The sequence below is a fragment of the Triticum dicoccoides genome, chromosome 3A (genome assembly GCF_002162155.2).
Source record: "Triticum dicoccoides isolate Atlit2015 ecotype Zavitan chromosome 3A, WEW_v2.0, whole genome shotgun sequence".
Classification (NCBI taxonomy): domain Eukaryota; kingdom Viridiplantae; phylum Streptophyta; class Magnoliopsida; order Poales; family Poaceae; genus Triticum; species Triticum dicoccoides.
In genome coordinates, this window is record NC_041384.1 from 651,626,524 (window position 1) to 651,644,725 (window position 18,202).

Below are 18,202 nucleotides of genomic sequence, written 5' to 3' on the forward strand. Positions count from 1 at the left end.
TGAAAATCTAAGCGTTTTCATATATAAAGTTTTTACATATGATTCACGGATTGTGAGTTATTAAATGCATGAACTCTAGGGACTTTTCTGTAAAACCACGTTCTCTGGAATAAGTACTAAATTCGTCCAAACGAAAAAAACATTACACGGGCCGAAACTGAGATCTGGCCCAACATGCACAAGGGGCTGGAGCGGGGTCTGCTCACCCATGGGCCATGGCCCGTTTGCAGAGGAGGCCCGCTGGACCAACGGGCGAGGCGCGGCTGTGGTGATGTGGGGAGGCAGGCCGAAGCTCTCTCGTGGGCCGGTGCAGCTGTGGAGGCCCACGCGACAGAGCGAGGGGTGCGATTGCGGCCCAACCACGCTCGCGGTCAACGGGCGCAGCTGGGTCGATCAGGCGCGGTCAACGAAGAGCGGCGGCTACAGCGGCCGAGCTCCGGCAAGGGCGGCGCGTGGGGAAACGGCGACGGGCGCGGCCGGCGAGGTCGGGAACGGGCATATCCAGGCGAGGGGGTCCCGGATCTGACGGTGGTGAGGGCGAGGGGGCCGGCGATGGCGGCTAGGCCATCTCCGGCGACGAGTGGCGGATAAGCAAAATAGCAGGGAGGCGAGGCTGCATCAGGGAGGGAGAGAGAGCACGGAAGAAGGGGAGCAGGGAGCGGCAGCTGGCCTGGTGGCGCGGGGTCGAGGGAGCTCCAGCGCGGCGGGGTCGTGGCCTCCAGCGAGATCCGGTTGCCGGAGACGGGCGCAGCAACGGAGGGAGGCACGAGCTTCCTGGCGGTGGAGCAGGCGGGCTCAGGGACGGGCCCTGATGGGCTTGGCGGGCCTACCCCGGGTCCGAGCGGGCCGCGGTGGCGCTGAAGACTGCCAGGGACATGTGGCGGCTTGGGAGAGGTGGAGGCTGGCGGCTGCGGCGACGCCAGCCAGTGGGGATGCGCCAAGTGGCGGCAAGGGTGCGTCCGGCGTGGAAATGGAGGTGGGCGGTGATACGTCTCTAACGTATCTACTTTTCCAAACACTTTTGCCCTTGTTTTGGACTCTAACTTGCATGATTTGAATGGAACTAACCCGGACTGACGCTGTTTTCAGCAGAATTACCATGGTGTTATTTATGTGCAGAAACAAACATTCTCGGAATGACCTGAAACTTCACGAAGCAACTTTTCAGAAAATATGAAAAATACCTGCAAAAGATGGAGGCCAGGGGGCCCACCATCTCTCCACGAGGGTGGGGGCGCGCCTGCCCCCCTAGGGCGCATCCCCCTACCTCGTGGGCCCCCTGTTGCCTCTCCGACTCCAACTCCAACTCCATATATTGTGTTTCGGGGAGAAAAAAATCAGAGAGAAGAAATCATCACGTTTTACAATACGGAGCCGTCGCCAAGCCCTAAAACCTCTCGGGAGGGCTGATCTGGAGTCCGTTCGGGGCTCCGGAGAGGGGAATCCGTCGCCATCGTCATCATCAACCATCCTCCATCACCAATTTCATGATGCTCACCGCCGTGCGTGAGTAATTCTATCGTAGGCTTGCTAGACGGTGATGGGTTGGATGGGATCTATCATGTAATCGAGTTAGTTTTGTTAGGGTTTGATCCCTAGTATCCACTATGTTCTGAGATTGATGTTGCTATGACTTTTCTATGCTTAATGCTTGTCACTAGGGCCCGAGTGCCATGATTTCAGATCTGAACCTATTATGTTTTCATCAATATATGAGTGTTCTTGATCCTATCTTGCAAGTCTATAGTCACCTATTATGTGTTATGATCCGTTAACCCCGAAGTGACAATAATCGGGATACTTACCGGTGATGACCATAGTTTGAGGAGTTCATGTATTCACTATGTGTTAATGCTTTGTTCCGGTTCTCTATTAAAAGGAGGCCTTAATATCCCTTAGTTTCCATAAGGACCCCACTGCCACGGGAGGGTAGGACAAAAGATGTCATGCAAGTTCTTTTCCATAAGCACGTATGACTATGTTCGGAATACATGCCTACATTACATCAATGAACTGGAGCTAGTTCTGTGTCACCCTAGGTTATGACTGTTACATGATGAACCGCATCCGGCATAATTCTCCATCACTGATCCATTGCCTATGAGCTTTCCATATATTGTTCTCCGCTTATTTACTTTCCCGTTGCTATTGCTATCATCACTACAAAATACCAAAAACACTACGTTTACTACTGTTACCTTTTGCTACCATTATCACTACTATCATATTACTTTGCTACTAAATACTTTGCTGTAGATACTAAGTTTCCAGGTGTGGTTGAATTGACAACTCAGTTGCTAATACTTGAGAATATTCTTTGGCTCCCCTTGTGTCGAATCAATAAATTTGGGTTGAATACTTTACCCTCGAAAACTGTTGCGATCCTCTATACTTGTGGGTTATCAAGACTATTTTCTGGCGCCGTTGTCGGGGAGCATAGCTCTATTCTTTGAGTCTCTTGGGATATATATCTGCTTATCATTATGAAGAACTTGAGATATCCAAAAACCAAGATCTATCCCTCAACCAGGAGGGGAGGTAAGGAACTGCCATCTAGCTCTGCACTTGATTCACCTTCTGTTTTAAGTAAGCTTGCGACACCTACACCTGCTTCTGCTATTCGTTCTGATATGTTGCTTGTTATTGATGATGCCACTTTTGCTATGCATGATACTTATGATGAAACTACCTCCATGCCTGATACTACTGTGCCACTTAGTGATTTTCTTGATGAACAACTTGCTAGGGCTAGAGAGATTGAAAATATTGAATCTGATGATACTGATGAAAGTGATGATGAAGAATCACTTGTTATTCCTAAGGGTTATGTTTTTTATCAAGAAGCTTCTTTCACTATTTTAGCTTGCAAAAATAGAAATGAACTCAAAAGGTTATTAGCTAAATGGAGTAAGCAATCTCTAAGTGCTAGAATGAAACCTGACCCTGCTTTTGCTACTTCACATATCTGTGTTACTGATAAGTATTATGAATTCTCTGTTGATCCTGATATAATTACTTTGGTTGAATCTGATCCTTTTCATGGTTATGAATCTGAAACTGTTGTGGCACATCTTACTAAGTTGAATGATATAGCCACCCTGTTCACTAAAGATGAGAGAACTCGTTACTTTTACATCCTTAAAATATTTTCATTCTCATTAAAGGGTGATGCTAAGATATGGTTTAATTCTCTTGATCCTGGTTGTGTGCGTAGTCCCCAGGATATGATTTATTACTTCTCTGCTAAATATTTCCCTGCTCATAAGAAACAAGATGCTTTAAGGGATATATATAATTTTGTGCAAACTGAAGAAGAGAGTCTCCCACAAGCTTGGGGGAGGCTTCTCCAATTACTTAATGCTTTGCCTGATCATCCTCTTAAGAAAAATTAAATACTTGATATCTTTTATAATGGACTAACCGATGCCTCCAGAGATTACCTAGATAGTTGTGCCGGTTCTGTTTTCAGGGAAAGAACATCGGATGAAGCTGAAATTCTATTGAATAATATGTTGACAAATGAAAATAATTGGACACCTCCGGAGCCAATTCCTGAGCCTATTCCTAAACCAACTCTGAAGAAGAGGGGTATTCTATTTCTCAGTCCTGAAGATATGCAAGAGGCAAAGAAATCTATGAAAGAAAAAGGTATTAAAGCTGAAGATGTTAATAATTTACCTCCTATTGAAGAAATGCATGGTCTTAATTTACCGCCTGTTGAAGAAACATATGATTTTAATCCTTTACCTATTGAAGAAACTCATGGTCTTGATAACCCGACACAGGTAGTAAAGGTAAATTCTCTCTATAGATATGATAAAGCTGGAATCCCATTTACTAAGTTTGCTAGCCCATGCTTAGATGAGTTTGATAAATTTATGGTTAAGCAAGAAGATTTTAATGCTTATTTTGGTAGACAATTGAAATACAATTCAAATATGCTTGAACACTTGGGTGATTATATGGCTAATGTCAAAGGTGAACTTAAACTTATTAGTAAACATGATTCTATGGTTACCACTCAAGTAGAACAAGTACTTAAAGCTCAAAATGATTTGCTCAATGAATTGAATAGTAAAGATAATGATAATGCTGTTAGAGTTATTACTAGAGGTGGTAGAATGACTCAGGAACCTTTGTATCCTGAAGGCCATCCTAAGAGAATTGAGCAAGATTTTAAGAGAAATAATATAGATGCACCTAGTCCTTCTAAAAGGAAGAAAAAGAAAAATGATAGGACTTTGCATGCTTCTAGTGAACCTATTACTGAAACACCTGAGAATCCAAATGATATTTCTATTTCTGATGCTGAAACACAATCTGGTAATGAACCTGAAACTAGTGATAATGTTAATAATAATATTCATAATGATGCTCAACCTAGTAATGATAATGATATAGAAATTGAACCTGCTGTTGATCTTGATAACCCACAATCAAAGAATCAACGTTATGATAAGAAAGACTTTGTTGCTAGGAAACATTGTAAAGAAAGAGAACCATGGGTTCAGAAACCCATGCCTTTTCCTCCCAAACCATCCAAGAAAAAGGATAATGAGGATTTTGAGCACTTTGCTGAAATGATTAGACCTATCTTTTTGCGTCTGCGATTAACTGATATGCTTAAAATGAATCCTTATGCTAAGTATATGAAAGAAATTGTTACTAATAAAAGAAAGATACCGGAAGCTGAAATGTCCACCATGCTTGCTAATTATACTTTTAAGGGTGGAATACCAAAGAAACTTGGAGATCCAGGAATACCCACTATACCATGCTCCATTAAAACAAACTATGTTAAAACTGCTTTATGTGATCTTGGAGCCAGTGTTAGTGTTATGCCTCTCTCTTTATATCGTAGGCTTGATTTGAATAAGTTGACACCTACTGAAATATCTTTGCAAATGGCTGATAAATCAACTGCTATACCTGTCGGTATTTGTGAGGATGTGCCTGTTGTAGTTGCAAACATTACTATTTTAACGAACTTTGTTATTCTTGATATTCCCGAGGGCGATAGTATGTCTATTATTCTTGGAAGACCCTTTTTGAATACTGCAGGGGCTGTTATTGATTGCACTAAAGGCAATGTCACTTTTCATGTTAATGGTAATGAGCATATGGTACACTTTCCAAGGAAACAACCTCAAGTTCATAGTATCAACTCTATTGGAAAAATTCCATCGATTATATTTGGAGGTTTTGAATTTCCTCTTCCTACTGTCAAGAAGAAATATGATATTCTTATTATTGGGGATGTGCATATCCCCGTTGAGGTAACATAGTGTTATTCGAAATTTCTCCGGTTCCATGTTGAGGGAGTCCTGGATTAGGGGGTCTCCGGACAGCCGGACTATCTCCATTGGCCGGACTGTTAGACTATGAAGATACAAGATTGAAGACTTCGTCTCGTGTTCGGATGGGACTCTACTTGGCGTGGAAGGCAAGCTAGGCAATACGTATATGGATATCTCCTCCTTTGTAACCGACCTTGTGTAACCCTAACCCTCTCCGGTGTCTATATAAATCGAAGGGTTTTAATCCGTAGGACAACAATCACAACATACAATCATACCATAGGCTAGCTTCTAGGGTTTAGCCTCTCTGATCTCGTGGTAGATCTACTCTTGTAACACCCATATCATCAATATTAATCAAGAAGGACGTAGGGTTTTACCTCCATCAAGAGGGCCCGAACCTGGGTAAAACTTCGTGTCCCTTGCCTCCTGTTACCATCCGGCCTAGACGCACAGTTCGGGACCCCCTACCCATGATCCGCCGGTTTTGACACCGACATTGGTGCTTTCATTGAGAGTTTCTCTGTGTCGTCGCCGTTAGGCTTGATGGCTCCTACTATCATCGATAGCGATGCGGTCCAGGGTGAGACTTTTCTCCCCAGACAGATCTTCGTATTCGGCGGCTTTGCACTGCGGGCTAATTCGCTTGGCCATCTGGAGCAGATTGAAAGCTACGCCCCTGGCCATCAGGTCAGATTTGGAAGTTTGAATTACACGGCCAACATCCGTGGGGACTTGATCTTCAACAGATTCAAGCCACAGCCGGGCGCGCCGCACTGTCGCGATGGTTATGACCTAGCTCTGCCACCGGACGATACCCCAGAGGCCTCGCCCGCATCAGCTCCAACCCTTAGCTCGGAGCCAGCTGCACCAATCGAGGACGGGTGGCTAGACACCGCCTCAGGGGCTGCAGTCTCGATGGCGATCGAGCAAAACACCAGCATAATCCTCTGCGCAGCCCGTGACTCCAAGGTGCCGGACTCTCTTCCGGACCCCAAACCATCTGCGCCCCTGCCAATCGAATTCGATTGGGCGCCGATCATGGAATTCACCACCGCGGATATCTTTCAGCACTCGCCCTTCGACGACATTCTGAATTCACTAAGGCCTCTCTCTTTGTCAGGAGAGCCCTGGCCGAATTATGGCCAACAGGATTGGGATGCGGACAATGAAGAAATTCGACGCCCACCCACCACCCACTTTGTAGCCACTGTCGATGATTTAACCGACATGCTCGACTTCGACTCCGAAGACATCGACAGTATGAACGACGATGTAGGAGACGAACATGAACCAGCACCTATAGGGCACTGGAAAGCCACCTCGTCATATACATGGTGGATACACCCAATGAAGGCAACGGCGACGAGATAGCGGAGGATGACCCCTGCAAGAAGCAACCCAAGCGCCGACGTCAGTGGCACCGCTCTAAGTCCCGCCAAAGCAAAAGTGGTGATACCGGCACAGGAGATAATAACACTCCGAATAGCGCCGAAGACAACAACAATCCCCTCCAGCAAGATTTAGAGCAGGAGGATGAAGGAGCCAGCTCTCCTGAGAGAGCGGCTGGCGGAGAGGAGGAGGATGACAATTACATGCCCCCCCTCCAAAGATGAGGCAAGCCTCGGCGACGATGAATTCGCCGTACTAGAGGATCCCGTCGAACAAGAGCGCTTCAAGCGCAGGCTTATGGCCATGGCAAATAGCCTAAAGAAAAAGCAGCAGCAGCTTCAAGCTGATCAAGATCTGCTAGCTGACAAATGGACTGAAGTCCTTGCGGCCGAGGAATATAAACTCGAGCATCCCTCCAAGAGTTACCCAAGGCGCAGGTTACTACCCCGACTGGAGGAAGAAGCGTATGATACGGCTGATCGGCCACCTCGTGGCCGCGATAAAGAGGCATTCCAGCCAAAAGCTCAACCTCCACCCCAACGCCATCCAAATAAAAAGGCATGGGGAGATATGCCAGACCCACGAGACATATTGGAGGACAAAGCAAAGCATTCAAGATCGATCTATGGATCACGAGGGTGCACCACTCTACGAGATGGTAAACGTCACGCCGGATACAGTAAAAGCAAATCCGGCCGGGCCGAACACAGCGGGCAGGACCCATACGAGCTGCGTCGCGATATACCCAATACAGAGGCGCCACACACCCCTTATGCTTCACAGACGAAGTAATGGAACATCAATTCCCAGAAGGTTTCAAACCTATAAACATTGAATCATATGATGGCACAACAGATCCCGCAGTATGGATTGAGGACTTCCTCCTCCACATGGCCCGCGGTGATGACTTACATGCCATCAAGTACCTCCCACTAAAACTCAAAGGACCAGCGCGACATTGGCTTAATAGCTTGCCAGTGGACTCCATTAGCTGTTGGGAAGATCTGGAGGCCGCATTCCTCGACAACTTTCAGGGCACTTATGTGCGACCACCAGACGCCGATGACTTGAGCCACATAATTCAACAGCCAGAAGAGTCGGCCAGGCAATTCTGGACTCGGTTCCTTACAAAGAAAAATCAAATCGTCGACTATCCGGATGAGGAGGCCTTAGCGGCTTTCAAGCACAACATCCGAGATGAGTGGCTAGCCCGGCACCTTGGTCAGGAAAAGCCAAAATCTATGTCAGCTCTTACGACGCTCATGACCCGCTTTTGTACGGGAGAAGACAGCTGGTTGGCTCGCAGTAATTACATATCAAAGAACCATGGTACCTCAGATACCAAGGACGGCAATAGCAGGTCACGTCGCAAAAAGCATAAGTGCCGCATTAACAGCGAAAGTACTGAGGATACGGCAGTTAATGCCGGATTCAAAGGCTCTAAACCCGGTCAGCGGAAAAAGCCATTCAAACAAAGTACGCTGGGTCCGTCTAGCTTGGACCGTATACTCGATCGCTCGTGTCAAATACACGGCACCCCAGACAAGCCAGCCAATCACACCAACAGGGATTGTTGGGTGTTCAAGCAGGCCGGCAAGTTAATTGCCGAAAACAAGGACAAGGGGCCACATAGCGATGACGAGGAAGAACCCCGGCAGCCGCACACTGGAGGACAGAAGAGGTTTCCCCCGCAAGTGCAGACGGTGAACATGATATACGCAACCCACATCCCCAAGAGGGAGCGGAAACGTGCGCTTAGGGACGTATATGCGTTGGAGCCAGTCGCCCCAAAGTTCAACCCTTGGTCCTCCTGTCCGATCACCTTTGATCGCAGGGACCACCCCACTAGTATCCATCATGGCGGATTCGCCGCACTGGTCCTAGAGCCAGTCATCGACGGATTTCACCTCACTCGAGTCCTTATGGATGGCGGCAACAGCCTGAACCTGCTTTATCAGGACACAATGCGCAAAATGGGTATAGACCCCTCAAGGATCAAACCCACAAAAACGACCTTTAAAGGCGTCATTCCAGGCATAGAGGCCCACTGCATAGGCTCAATTACACTAGAAGTGGTCTTCGGATCCCTGGATAACTTCCGAAGCGAAGAGTTAATCTTTGATATAGTCCCATTCCACAGTGTTTATCATGCGCTGCTCGGACGAACCGCATTCGCTAGATTCAATGTGGTACCACATTATGCATACCTCAAGCTCAAGATGCCAGGACCTCGCAGAGTTATTACAGTCAATGGAAACATAGAGCGCTCTCTCCGAATAGAGGAGCACACCACGGCCCTTGCAGCAGAAGCGCAAAGAAGCCTCTCAAGGCAATCTACCAGTTCGGCGTTTCAAAGCCCGGACACCTTCAAGCGCGCTCGGGGCAATCGGTAGACAGACCGCCTGGCGCGATCTGAGCTCGCATAGCAATACGGCGGCCACCCCAATCCCAGGCCAACGGCGTTATTCATGCCACGCGTACATAATTACGCATTAAAAATACCATGGGCACAGGTGGGGAGGGGGGGCACAACTGCGGCACGCCCCAAAATGCGGCCTAAACCGCACTAGGGGCTTCCCGTTTGGTTATTTTTCTTTTTCTTTCAGGACTTTAATCTCTGGAAACACTGTTCGGCAACTCTATTGTCGAACACATGATACATCAACCAAGGAGGCAGACAACTACGTTATACAACGGAATTCCCAGGTTGATTACAGATTTCATATCATTCCTCAGCTCGCCCTTGGAAGGGACATAGTCCTACTCTTTTGCTTATTGCACTATCTATATCACTCTGCTTTAATGCAATTTTTAATATACAATGCATGACATTACGACTATTATTGCATTTTTGTTATATATATATATATATCTATGTGTTCATTAATGACACCTTGCAGCCGTACACTCTGGTACGGCCAATGCACCAGGGTCTTACGTATCCACAATATGGTGTGAAAAGTCCGAACACTTTCACAAGTGCGGCACCCCGGACTTATAGCATTATATGCATCAGCTCCGAATCATGTCTTTGGTCAAATGTTGGGTTTGCCCGGCTCCTATGTTTTGGTACCTTACGTTCCACTCTATCGGCTAAGGTAGCGCTAGGAGAACTACTGCGATTGTGCCCCAGTTCTGCCGGGCCGAGCACCTCAGTAGAGAAAGCTAAAACTGACTGTCACGATAAGGCGAGAGACTGGTCGCTGTTCGGCGAGGTTTTTCAAGTCCCTAAAGACTTATGCCGCTTAGGGTGAGGGGCCGGCTCCGTCCGGCTTACAGGCGTGTATCGCGCCCCGAATTCGGCCTTCCGAATACCAGGGGCTTCGCCGAAATTTGAAATTATAGAATTCTATGGCTAAGTGAGAGTGATAAAGCATTATTAGTCCGGTTGCCTTGTTCGTTGTGCTGAGCACCTCCCTCGAAGGACCCAAACATGGGAACAAGAGTACTCAGGTTTATCCCGAACACCCCAGCACTAGTGGCATGGGGGAAGAAGTCGAGGACTAGCCATCTCTCAGATTGGATAAACAGCCAAACAGAAGGTAATATTTTAAATTCTAACAAGCGTTGCATAGCGAACATAATACAAGTTTTCATACATACAGGACAACACGAGCAAGTCTCATTCAAATATTACATTTCGCGAACACTCATCCGCGATAAGACGGGCACCCGGCAGAACACCCTCGTAGTACATCTAGGGGTGGCGGTGCTCCTTGCCCTCCGGTGGCCCCTCCTTGATCAGCTTCACGGCATCTAGCTTGACCCACTGCATTTTTACACGGGCGAAAGCCCGGTGTCGGTGTCAAAACCGGCGGATCTCGGGTAGGGGGTCCCGAACTGTGCGTCTAGGCGGATGGTAACAGGAGACAAGGGACATGATGTTTTACCCAGGTTCGGGCCCTCTCGATGGAGGTAAAACCCTACTCCTGCTTGATTAATATTGATGATATGGGTCGTACAAGAGTAGATCTACCACGAGATCGAGGAGGCTAAACCCTAGAAGCTAGCCTACGGTATGATTGTTGTTCCTACGGACTAAAACCCTCCGGTTTATATAGACACTGGAGAGGGCTAGTGAGGGAGTCTTGGATTAGGGGGTGTCCGGGTAGCCGGACTATACCTTCGGCCGGACTCATGGACTATGAAGATACAAGATTGAAGACTTCGTCCCGTGTCTGGAAGGGACTTTCCTTGGTGTGGAAGGCAAGCTTGGCGATACGGATATGTAGATCTCCTACTATTGTAACCGACTCTGTGTAACCCTAGCCCTCTCCGGTGTATATATAAACCGAAGAGTTTTAGTCCGTAGGACGAACAACAATCATACCATAGGCTAGCTTTTAGGGTTTAGCCTCTCTCATCTCGTGGTAGATCTACTCTTGTACTACCCATATCATCAATATTAATCAAGCAGGATGTAGGGTTTTACCTCCATCAAGAGGGCCCAAACCTAGGTAAAACATCGTGTCCCCTGCCTCCTGTTACCATCCGGCCTAGACGCATAGTTCGGGATCCCCTACCCGAGATCCGCAGGTTTTGACACCGACATTGGTGCTTTCATTGAGAGTTCCTCTGTGCCGTCACCATCAAGAAGGATGCCTCATCCCATCTTTAAAGACGACAACGTTGCTAAGGGAGCTTTGGCTGTCGGCCAGACTCTCAGGCTAGGTGGTTTCCTTATGACCACCCGTTTGGCTGCTGCGCCGATGATGACCTCTCGGGTCATCGAAAGCAATCTTCATGTCAGCTCGGAGTTCGCCGAGTAGCTAGATGCAATGGAGCTCTCTTCCCTAAACGAGCTCTTGGATCGCTTCGCCGCCCTAGGAGTCGCTACGGATTACGACCAGATTGGGTCTAAACCCGATCTGAGAGAGATTAACTCCCCCCAGGTCACCCATCACGTTGCCGTGGTAGAGGGACAATGCAGCGACCCTTCATCTATCTTAAGGACTAGATATGTTCGGATTCCCGATCCCTCCAAGTCAGATACCCGCGGAGGGGAGGACGTCACTCAAGACCTGAACTTAAAGTCAGGTGACGGGCTAGATTCATTGGACAGCATCCAAGAATCCGAACTTCCGAGTTCGGAAACTCCTTGGCCCCTAGGTCTCAGATTGGGTGAGGTTTCGGATTTGATTCCACCCACCCACCCGTACATAAGCGATCTATCCCAAATTAGGCAAGAGCCCGAAGAAACAGTACATCATTACTGGGCCAGATTCCTCCTGGTTATGAACAGGATAAAGGACTGCCGCGAGGAAGACGCAATTTTATTCTTCTGCAATAATTGCACAGACAAGGGAATCCTCAACGCCATAAGCCGCCGTGATATTACACGCTTCAATGACTTGGCATCCATAGTACAAAAGTACTGTGCGATGGAAAGCGCCTGGAAAACCGAAATAAAATTTTGGGACAATCTGGTCCTGAATACAAACCCAGTCCGAAACAAAAGGGTGCATCATCACCAGACACCCGGGTTCAATACCAAAAAATAAAAGCCCTCTGTAGGGCACGGAACCGTACTGGAAGGATGGCTTAATGGACCCTGTAAAATCCACAGTGCAGAGGGTGCCACACCAACTCACAGCCTTAGAGCATGTTGGATACTCCGGCAGGTGGCAAAAATTGGCAAAGATCTTCTAATTCCAGAAGCCACAGAAAGCCACCCCAGAGAAACTAGTACGATATGAACAATCTTCGAGACTTCCGCATCAAATAATATGCGAAAAAGAACACTCCGCAGCCTTGCTGAAGTCTACCAAGTAGCAACAATAAACCCATGGAGTGACACGGCTATTACTTTCACTAGTAGAAAACAGGGCTTTAGTCCAGGCCGGGTCAGCCCATTAGTCCCGGTTCAGTCCAGAACCTGGACCAATGGGGGCATTGGTCCCGGTTCGTGAGCCCAGGGGGCCGGCCGGGCCACGTGGGCCATTGGTCCCGGTTCATCTGGACCTTTTGGTCCCGGTTGGTGGGACGAACCGGGACCAATGGGCCTCGCTCCTGGCCCACCACCATTGGTCCCGGTTGGTGGCTTGAACCGGGATCAAAGGCTCCCCTTTAGTCCCGGTTCATGCCACCAACTGGGACCAATGAGGTGCCTATATATACCCCCTCGCGTAAGAGCAGAGCACACTGCTCTATTTTTTTCTGGCCGAGGGGGAGAGGGCTTGGTGGTGCTCTAGCTCACCTCCTATGCACACAAGGTGTTCGATGGAATGCCCAAGCCACACTACTTAAGCTTTCTCCTCTCCAAGCTCGACCTCCAAGCTCCATTTTCCACAATATTTGACTAGGTTTAGCGGTCCGTCACGCCCCGTCCCCGTCTTCACCGCCGTCGATCACCCGCGCCGAGCTCATCGTCGGCACCACCGTGGTGAGCCTCTTGTTCTTATCTTCTTTCTGAAAGGAAAAATATTCTTACTTGTATGTTTACATAGATACTTGTATTATTTTCTTACTTTTATTATTGCATCTTATATAGTGCGATGGTTTTGGTATCCGCCCCCGTCGGCCCTCGTCCTGTCTATGATTCGGATGTGGTATATATATTATCTTTATAACTATTGGTTCATTTATTGTTTATGAAAATTATGTCAACCAACGTGACATAGATTTTATTTATGTAGGATGTATGTGAATCGGAAATGGCAACCGACCCTATTGTCGTGAGGGTAAATTTAGTTGAAGAAGAAAACAATTTGTTGAAGGAAAAAATAAAAAAATTGAGGAGGAGAAGATGATATTGGAGTTGCATGTTGCGGATGTCGTCGATGATCACAAGATCAAGATGGATGCAATGCGCTTGAAGATTAGAAAGATTAGAAAATATGCCATTCATACCGAGGCTTGGTATCATTATGCCGTTGGATCAATTGTTACCTTGGTTGCGATTATTATCGCATTTGCTTTCGCATTGAAATGTTTTACATAGTTTCAATGTATGGTTTAATTAATTAGATGCTGTGGAAAGCTATATATTGTTAGATGAGAACTATGTATGCACTTTGGTTTTAATGTGATGATGAACTTCTATTAATTTGGACACTTAATTATATATAATGCACGCAGATGAACCAGCAATGGATGTACGGTGACAGACACACCTGCGAGTACATTAAGGGCGTGCATGAGTTTCTCGATGCGGCTGAGGCAAACAAGCAGAATGGTTTTATGTGTTGTCCATGCACTGAATGTGGTAATATGAGGTCTTACTCTAACCGGAAAATCCTTCACCCCCACCTGCTTTACAAGGGTTTCATGCCACACTATAATGTTTGGACGAGGCACGGAGAAATAGGGGTTATGATGGAAGACATCGAAGAAGAAGAGTACGATGACAACTATGTGCCCCCTGAATACGTTGATGCTGCAACGGGGGGAGCTGGTGAAGATCAAGAGGAACCAGACGATGTGCCCAATGATGCTGCAACGGGTGAAGCTGCTGAAGATCAAGAGGAACCAGACGATGTGCCCGATGATGATGATCTCCGCCGGGTCATTATCGATGCAAGGACGCAATGCGAAAGTCAAAAGGAGAAGCTAAAGTTCGATCGCATGTTAGAGGATCACAAAAAAGGGTTGTACCCCAATTGCGAAGATGGCAACACAAAGCTCGGTACCGTACTGGAATTGCTGCAGTGGAAGGCAGAGAATGCTGTGGCTAACAAAGGATTTGAGAAGCTACTGAAAATATTGAAGAAGAAGCTTCCAAAGGATAACGAATTGCCCGACAGTACACATGCAGCAAAGAAGGTCGTATGCCCTCTAGGATTGGAGGTGGAGAAGATACATGCATGCCCTAATGACTGCATCCTCTACCGCGGTGCATACAAGGATCTGAACGCATGCCTGGTATGCGGTGCATTGCGGTATAAGATCAGACGAGATGACGCTGCTGATGTTGACGGCGAGCCCCCCAGGAAGAGGGTTCCTGCGAAGGTGATGTGGTATGCTCCTATAATACCACGGTTGAAACGTCTGTTCAGAAACGAAGAGCATGCCAAGTTGATGCAATGGCACAGTGAGAACCGAAAGAAAGATGGGGAGTTGAGAGCACCTGCTGACGGGTCGCAGTGGAGAAAAATCGAGAGAAAGTACTAGGATGAGTTTGCAAAGGACCCAAGGAATGTATGGTTTGCTTTAAGCGCGGATGGCATTAATCCTTTCGGGGAGCAGGGCAGCAATCACAGCACCTGGCCCGTGACTCTATGTATGTATAACCTTCCTCCTTGGATGTGCATGAAGCGGAAGTTCATTATGATGCCAGTTCTCATCCAAGGCCCTAAGCAACCCGGCAATGACATTGATGTGTACCTAAGGCCATTAGTTGAAGAACTTTTATTGCTGTGGAATGGAAACGGTGTATGTACATGTGATGAGCACAGACAGGAGGAATTTAACCTAAAGGCGTTGCTGTTCATGACCATCAACGATTGGCCCACTCTCAGTAACCTTTCAGGACAGACAAACAAAGGATACCACGCATGCATGCACTGTTTAGATGACACTGAAAGTATATACCTGGACAAATGCAGGAAGAATGTGTACCTAGGCCATCGTCGATTTCTTCCGACCAACCATCAATGTCGAAAGAAAGGCAAGCATTTCAAAGGCGAGGCAGATCACCGGAAGAAGCCCGCCATGCGTACCGGTGATCATGTACTTGCTATGGTCAATGATTTACACGTAATCTTTGGAAAGGGTCCCGGTGGACTAGCCGTTCCGAATGACGCTGAGGGACACACACCCATGTGGAAGAAGAAATCTATATTTTGGGACCTACCCTACTGGAAAGACCTAGAGGTCCGCTCTTCAATCGACGTGATGCACGTGACGAAGAACCTTTGCGTGAACCTGCTAGGCTTCTTGGGCGTGTATGGGAAGACAAAAGATACACCTGAGGCACGGGAGGACCTGCAACATTTGCACGAAAAAGACGGCATGCCTCCGAAGCAGTATAAAGGTCCTGCCAGCTACGCTCTTATGAAAGAAGAGAAAGAAATCTTCTTTGAATGCCTGCTCAGTATGAAGGTCACGACTGGCTTCTCGTCGAATATAAAAGGAATAATAAATATGCCAGAGAAAAAGTTTCAGAACCTAAAGTCTCATGACTGTCACGTGATTATGACGCAACTGCTTCCAGTTGCATTGAGGGGGCTTCTACCGGAAAACGTCCGATTAGCCATTGTGAAGCTATGTGCATTCCTCAATGCAATCTTTCAAAAGGTGATCGATCCAGAAATCGTACCAAGGCTAAGGAGTGATGTGGCGCAATGTCTTGTCAGTTTCGAGCTGGTGTTCCCACCATCCTTCTTCAATATCATGACGCACGTCCTAGTTCATCTAGTCGACGAGATTGTCATCCTGGGGCCCGTATTTCTACACAATATGTTCCCCTTTGAGAGGTTCATGGGAGTCCTAAAGAAATATGTCCGTAACCGCGCTAGGCCAGAAGGAAGCATCTCCATGGACCATCAAACAGAGGATGTTATCGGGTTTTGTGTTGACTTCATTCCTGGCCTTAAGAAGATAGGTCTCCCTAAATTGCGGTAGGAGGGGAAACTGACTGGAAAAGGCACTCTTGGAAGTGACTCAATAATATGCAGGGACGGATATTCTTGGTCTCAAGCACACTACACAGTTCTACAGAACTCTACCTTGGTGACCCCGTATGTCGATGAACACAAGAATAGTCTGCGCTCCAAACACCCGGAGCAGTGCGACGACTGGATTACATGTGAACACATCAGGACTTTCAGCAGTTCGTTGGAAACATGTCTCAGAGGTGACAACACTGTTTGTGATGAGTTGTACTTGTTGTCCAGGGGACCATCTTTGACTGTATTGACTTACAAAGGATACGAGATAAATGGGAATACATTTTACACGATCATCCAAGATCAAAAGAGCACCAACCAAAACAGCGGTGTCCGCTTTGATGTAGCAACCGAGAGCGGAAAGGACACATATTATGGTTACATAGTGGACATATGGGAACTTGACTACGGACCTGATTTTAAGGTCCCTTTGTTTAAGTGCAAATGGGTCAATCTGTCAGGCGGCGGGGTACAGGTAGACCCACAGTACGGAATGAAAACAGTGGATCTAAAAAATCTTGGGTACACTGATGAACCGTTCATCCTAGCCAATGATGTGGCACAGGTTATCTATGTGAAGGACATGTCTACCAAACCGAGAAAAAGAAAAGATAAGGAAGCGAATACATCATACAATGAGCCAAAGCGCCACATAGTTCTTTCAGGAAAAAGGGACATCCTGGGAGTGGACGGCAAGACAAACATGTCTAAAGATTATGAAAAGTTTCATGAAATTCCTCCCTTCAATGTCAAGGCTGACCCAAGCATCCTGATAAACGATGAAGATTATCCATGGTTACGGCGCAATAAGCAAATGACACAAGCGAAGAAAAAGTGAAGACTTTCTCCCGCAACTGTTATGATGATACCATGCCAACTTTGTAACACACGAGTATGCTATGCCAACTTTTTCAGAGTTCATTTGAAAACTATGAATTTAGGTCGAATTTTCTCTATAGGTGCATCTATGTTCATTTTTTAGTAAAGTTAATCACAAACTTGTGATTCACACAAATTTCAAAGAATTCAAATTTTAACTATTCAAATTTGAAAACTAATGGCACTAACAAAAAGTTTATAATTTTTCTAAAACTAATGGCACTAACAGAAAGTTTATAATTTTCGGAGTTCATTTGGAATTCATTTGAAATGCTTTTCAATTTCAGGGTCTTATAGCTCAAAAAAAACAGTAAATGCATGAAAAATAACAAATGAAGTCGGAAAGGGTTGAAAATTGATGATGTGGCTTTGAATGGTGCATTTTGAACACAGAAAAAATATGGAGTTCAAATAAGTTCAAGAAAATGAAATCCCTTTGTAACAGATGATCTTTCGTTCGAAACCCTGATACTTCGAAAGTGATTGTCCGTTTTGTACACGAAGTGCATCCAGTTTTTGCCGTAACCATCTCAACTTTGTTGCACATGCTATGTGGGTGAAATGATGATACCATGCCAAATTTCAACCTTTTCGGAGTTCATTTGAAATGCTTTTCAATTTCAGGGTCTTATAGCTCAAAAAAGCAAAAGGAATCAACTAAAAAGTTTTTATAAACCTCTAGTATTTTTGAAACTAAACTTATATAAAATTTAAGCAACTTAAATTCAGAAAGTATTTTTTGTTCAACACATTAATAGCAAAAAAATAACAATTTTTTTTGATTAAAACAGATATTAAAAATAACCTAAAATTACCAAATAGAGTATAATGATAAAACACTGTAATATTAAGTAGCAGGAAAAAGAATCACTCAAAAATCTAACTTGATAGTAAAGTTATTCATAAACTAGTGATTGACATACATTTTAAAACTATAAGTATTTAGTACAAATAAAAAATAAAAAGTAAAAATGAAAACAAAAGAAGAAAACAAAAAAAAATTCAAATTTTAAAACTAATGGCACTAAC